The following is a 6,830-nucleotide window of genomic DNA, read 5'->3' as shown; positions in this document are numbered from 1 at the left end:
GCTTAAGTGTGGACAGAGATTTCCCTAGGCCGAATTCTTTATGGCCTACTTTAATGCAAGAAATACGTGCCGCTGCAGTACGCAAAACGACACAAGCTAAAATCTACTTTGAAGAAGTTGCCAAAGCCATACATGAGGACCCAAGAGAATGTCAGCCCCGCCTGGAACGGAGGTCGGGCACCGTCATCACCTTTGACAAAGATCGTGGGTTCGGCTTTATTAAAGATCTTACCACTGGCCGTGATTTATTCGTAAACCGCAGATCGGTGAAGAGGAGCTACTTGCCGGGATACATGCATAATCTCCGAGAAGGTGAGCCCGTTGAATTTACCCCTGCGGAGGGCCTGAGAGGTCCGTACGCCACTGCTGTGATGCGCCCGCGGCCTAAACAAGAAAACTGGGAGGAAGCCGATAAACTACCTGAAACTACCCCAGAGGTTCCCAGTAAGCCGATCCATAACACCAACCAAGAGAAAGCCACCTTTATTGGACCCAATATTTTCTGGCAACCTACTGTGTTGGAGCGCTCTATTAGCCCATATCCATCACCGGAGCTGCCGCGCAAAATTCGAACACCAGAAGACCTTGTAAATCAGAAACGGTTCAGCGCATACTTAGATTAAATACGTCAAGACAAAATGAAAACTGCTGCTGCAGAGCCTGATATCCAAACCCAACTTCTACAAGAAAGAATTGCCAGACTAGAGGTACATCTAGAAGATCTACGCCACATTGCAGCATTCCAGACAGACCAGATTCAACATGGTGAGTGTGAACAAATGCAGTCACATGAGAAGAATAGCACTCCTATGGACTCTGCTATATCAGAGCCAATTGACACTGTGCCTTTAAACACAAAAGCTGTTCCTGATGAGCCTATGATTTTAGCGTCTGCAAGAAAATTATCCTATGCTACCAGCAGGGTCAGTCTACCAAAAGCACCTGCCCCACAACCTAAAGAGTCAATGCAATGGGTAGGTCCTTTCCCAATTTACTTACCAGCAAATGCCATTACAAAGGTTAACCCTTTATTTGATCCAAATTACCGACCATAGCTAAAAGCAGAGCCTGGATTCACCATCTTTGATGACCAAGGAGGAATGGATACTTATCTATGAATAGGCCTGCTCACTTAATCCAATTTGCCATGACTTTTCCAGTTTGGGATTTCCATTGTTGCTACAATGTTTAGCTGCTGCCAGTTCACCACGGCTAGTGACAAGTTCCTGAAGTCACTCTTTTCATCCAATGCCACATTGTGCCTGTTTCAGGATTCCCTACTGAACATTACAATATTCTTCATCACCGTTGTGCCTGTCTATTTTCGCACATTTTTCCCTTTTAACCCTCCTCTTATGTTAGCTTTCTGTTACTATCCATGATGTTAACGGGTCAGTTTTGACCCGTGTCTTAAATCAGCCATAAAATACCCTCTGAACAATGATTTATCATCCAATTTGTTTCTTACCTCTTGGTTACCTTGTTAGGCTTCTTTATCCTTGAAAAGATTGGTTTTAATATTTTTGGTGTGACCCCTTAGACCTTTCTTTTGATAGCATACCTCTCATTTTCAAATTAAAAAAATGGTAAAATAAACCTCAATAGAATATTTACTTTATTTAGAGAAGCAGACAAGCAGGCAAAGAGATCGGCCCCTCCCTAACTACAGCTCACAGGGTTGAGAGGTGATTGGCTGTCAGTGTTACTAAGCAGAGAGAGTGTTTAGGATTTCAGTTTTGGCACTTATTAGTGTCCTATAATCCTATATTATAACTGGGTCAGAATTGACCCTAACACCATAAACGTCTTAATTTTCACCACAGTATTTTATAATTTAGTGAAAAGGATTATTTTTCTATTACATTGTTTAAATAGAGGTTCCTGACAAAGTAAAAAAATCTTGATGCAATAAACAAATTTATGTGATACTTATAGACATTCAAAACCTGAAAACGGGTCGGTTCTGACCCTAACACAAGAGGAGGGTTAACCCCCTTTTTCAGGTTGATTAGGGATTTTTGCAATGGACCGTGTTTTATAATGTTTTAAGCCAAATGCCCAGAAATACATTTTCTGTGATTATTGCACTAAACTATTTCTTAAAAGTTTGATATGCTATAATATTATATTTGCACTTTGATATATACCAATGCTTCTAAGGACTCTTTATTGCCTGCCATGGACTCTTTTATTGCTCTTACTTATGATCTTCATCCATATTTCCCCATCAACCACTGAAAGATATCAACGCCCATTATTCACCCAAACTACTGATATGTATTATGTGACATATTTGCCTATAATGTATTTGCATTACATTTGCAAAGTCAACATTTTATATTTGCTCTCTTTTTGGAGGTGACTGTATATGGCGTATGTATTGGTGTTTTTCAGATGACCGTCTTCCTACTACTGGATGTGTCGGGGGCGACACATGTTATACTACGGGGGTATGCAGTGTCCCACTCAAGTAACCGTGTGCCCTGCAAACATGTTTTTACCATGTATTAATGTCATGTGATATGCCTGTATTTTGTATTTTATCTCCTGTCATATTCTCCATGTCACAATGTGATTTTACATGCAAGTATCCTTTATACAAGCCTAGTCAGGGTGCACTACACTCAATTTTCCCCAGGATGGAGCAGTGTCAGTGTGTATAAATAGCTTAGCTCAGAGCTAAGTTAGACTGTGCAGTCATGTGCCGTGTGTACAGTCCTGTGCAGTGTGCAGTTGTGTGCTGTGCAGAGCAGTTCAGTTCCTGGTTGAGGTAAATCCAAACCAGTGCAGATGACCTCAGGTAAATCCAAGTGAGAGTTCAGTTGAATACAGTTCTCTCATGAGCCTTCAAGAAAGCAACAGCCATGTAGCTGAATATCTGGAGGGAGGCCCCTTCCTAGCAGGGGCGTAGCTAGAAATGCATGGGCCCCATAGCAAAAAATAATTATGGCCCCCCCCCCCCCCCCCTCTGTGCCATCCACAGATCCCCCCCCCCTCTGTGCCATCCACAGATCCCCCCCCTCTGTGCCATCCACAGATCCCCTCCCCTAAATAGTGCCATCAACAGATCCCCTCCCCTAAATAGTGCCATCCACAGATCCCCCTCCCCTAAATAGTGCCATCCACAGATCCCTCTCCCCTAAATAGTGCCATCCACAGATCCCTCTCCCCTAAATAGTGCCATCCACAGATCCCCCCTCCCCTAAATAGTGCCATCCACAGATCCCCCTCCCCTAAATAGTGCCATCCACAGATCCCTCTCCCCTAAATAGTGCCATCCACAGATCCCTCTCCCCTAAATAGTGCCATCCACAGATCCCCCTCCCCTAAATAGTGCCATACACAGATCCCCCTCCCCTAAACAGTGCCATCCACAGTATCAGGTGCCTCTCCCCCCCCCCATGTGCCAGTATCAGGTGCCAACCCCCCCCCTCCCCCCCAGGTGCCAGTATCAGGACAGGTGCCAACCCCCCTCCCCCCATGTGCCAGTATCAAGTGCCCCCCGCTCCCCCCATGGCAGTAACAGTCGGGTATTAAAAAAAATAAAAATAAACACTTCTACTTAACTCCATGTCAGCGATGCGATGCAGCCTCTTCCTGTGTCCCTCCCTGTATTTTTTCAATCAGTTGCAATGCCTTCTTTATGGCTGTGAGGGTTAATGCTTTGCCTCTGATACAGTGATACATTGAAGGTTGTGGGTTCGAATCCCAGACACATCAGGAGACTTTAGAATACAGTAAGATTAGAGCACATTAGCGAGGGGGCCTGAACATTAAGACCGCTGCTGTGAAGGGGGCCCTGAACAGTAAGACATCGATATTTAACTAACTTGAAAATAAACTGTCGGGCCCCGAAGCAGCTGCTTCCCCGGTAGTTACGCCACCTCCTGGCTGCCTGTGTGTAGTGTCAATAAAAAATAAAAATAAAAAATGAATGCGGTCGGATGGGCCCCCTAGTGGCGTAGGGCCCCATAGCCACTGCTATGGTTGCTATGGCGATCCCTACGCCACTGCTTCCTAGCCTCTCTACTCTGTCCTTGTCGGTTCCATAACCCAGGGTTAAGGCCTGCAAGTATTCTTTCTAGAGGTGAGCAATTCACTACTATAGATCGCTCTTCCAGGGTGACCAATGTCTAAACTGTATGCAGCCGAGTATTTGAGGAATTATCACGTTTATGCAAGACAAAGGATTAGCAAGATAGTCATTACCTGAGAACTTCTTAAGCACCTTTGTATTTGGTGTAGGAGATAGCTTGAAGCATCTACATCTCCAGTTTAAATCCTGAGGACAGTCAGGTCAACTGTCAGAACAGCATTGGAATATAAGTTCCAGGATTCAGAAAAGCACGTTTTTATTCAAGGATTAGGATCAGGCCGGAGATGTTACCAGTGTAAGACTTTCATTATTACCAGCCTAGTCTGAGCAGTAGTTTTCTTATGTATTACAACAGCCTGTACTTCATTGAGGATTTGCATTTCCCTTTCCCCATATGCATGGGAGATCGTGCTTAATGCCGGACTGTATCAAGAGACTGTTTAATGCCTATGGATGTATTGTAATCAAGGGTCATCATCAGTAAAGTGCCATTTGGAGTTTCACCCTGCTTGCCTCAGACTCAGTTCCTCTATTAACACTACAGTAAATGGTTGTATCTCCATACAAAAGGTACTGGCGTCACGATTACAAGGGACATTGCCACTAGCACATTAATACAGACCATCAAGGGCACCTCAAACCACCATCTGGCCAGTGTCCCTTACACCAGTGTGCCCCAGAGAATCCTTGTGCCATTCTCCTTTTCACTTATGCGAGCCTGCCCAGGGACGACATAACCGTGAGTAACCAGAACTTTATTTACCTCGGCCCACCTATTGCGCACACCGTGACCTCACACATAATTCCCCTGCAAGGTCTGGCATACCGAATATTCACTAGGGATGAGCGAACCCCTGGAAGTTCAACGTGTTCGGACAAACTTCAGGACAAAGTTCGGGTTCCAGACCTGAACTTGACCCAGAACCCGAACCCCTTTGAAGTCAATGGGGACCCGAACTTCACTTTATTATTTTCCGTTATAACATGGTTATAGTGGAAAATAATAGCATTCTTAAGACAGAATGCAAAAGAATATGGCAATTTAGGGGTTAAAAAAAAACGGACTCACCTCATCCACTTGACCGCGCTGCCTCAGTGTCTTCTATCTTCTTTCGGTAGGACCTGCAAACGGACCTGCGATGACTTCACGGCACCCACCACGTGGTGAGCGTGGTGATGTCATCGCAGGTCCTTCTATCTTCATTCAGCAGGACCTCCCAAAGTGCCTGCTATGACGTCATTACATGGTGAGCGCGGTGATGTCATCGCTGTTCCTTTTGCCGGTCCTGCTGAAAGAAGATAGAAGACAGCGCGATCAAGTGGACGAGGTGAGTATTTTTTTCTCATAAATTGCCATATTCTCTTGCATTCTGTCTTAAGAATGCTATTATTTTTCGCTATAACCATGTGTAACGAAATCTGAGGTAAATAGACAGATAGATAGATAGATATATAGATAGATAGATAGATAGATAGATAGGAGATAGATAGATAGATAGATAGATAGATTTCATATTTTCCTAAACGTATTATCAATAGCTGATTGTATAGCAGTGGCTGTGAATCTATTAAGTAAATGCAAATTGTTCCTCTAGAGGCAAGCCCGTCTGAAGACTTGGTGAGACATTCCGCATTCTCAGAGGAAGCCCCCATTTAGCACTGGCCTGCTAATTGCAAACCATGTGGGCATCCTAATGAAGACCTGGGAGGGGGATACTTAAAATGCACAGCCACCCTAGACATGTTGGCTGCTAGACCAGCGGGTGGTCTAACCCATTCAGTAGATGAAGGAAATAATATCAGAAGCCATAACTCTGACCTCATGGCACCCACAGCCTCAGAACCCTAACAATTGTGTTCAGCCTGATATGGGCTTCGGGCAGAGTCTATGCGCGCCATACTGGACAGGAGGCATTTCTCTGTATTCAGGATCTGGCCTTCTGGAATTCATAACTCAATCACATTTGGTGTCTGCATGACCGGGACGAAGCGACTCAGATAATGGGATCATACCTGTACCCGCAGTCCCTGTCATACAGCAGGGAATCGCTGTGATATAATATCAGACGTCCCCGAAGGCCGGACCGAAAGGAGGGAGGTTCCCTCACAGCCCACCCCTCGGCTGAGAGGGGATGCAAATGAGTGTTTGGGTACAGCTAATTGTCAGCCAGTTTGGGGATCCACATCGTTTGGAGTGACTGCCCGTATCTTCAGCTGTCCCCATAAATGCTGCATCTCAGTAAGCCAATATTCTGTATTTTATCTCTTTTATTTTATCTGTTCACTACATTGTTATTGTATGTATATTGTGTTTTTATCTTTTATCTGATACTTTCTTTTTGTATTGCACTGCACTATTGTGTATTAAATTTAAACATTAGCAAGTCCCTTCCTTGTGGTCTTATAGAACTTGCTCTTTTGGAGGGAATAACGTTACCAGTAGTGTTTCAGAGGATTTTAGGTCCCATATAGATAACTTGTGTTACGGTGTTAAATTTGGGTTGAGAGAATATCTGAGTATAGGCCCCTATTGCCTTATAGTATAGGTGGGGGCAGCTATTGTGATAGAAAATATTGGGGTGTTAGAATCTAGGGGAGTAAGTTAGCGTAATTCCGTCATCTAGAATAGGTGGGTGGGAATTTCTAGTATAATTCACCCCAGTGACGTGACCCGAATACATGTTATAACGGAAAATAATAAAATGACCCAAACACCGAACCCGAACTTCAGTGA

The sequence above is a fragment of the Bufo bufo genome, chromosome 4, assembly GCF_905171765.1.
Source record: "Bufo bufo chromosome 4, aBufBuf1.1, whole genome shotgun sequence".
Lineage (NCBI taxonomy): Eukaryota > Metazoa > Chordata > Amphibia > Anura > Bufonidae > Bufo > Bufo bufo.
Note: the sequence above shows the minus strand (reverse complement) of the source record.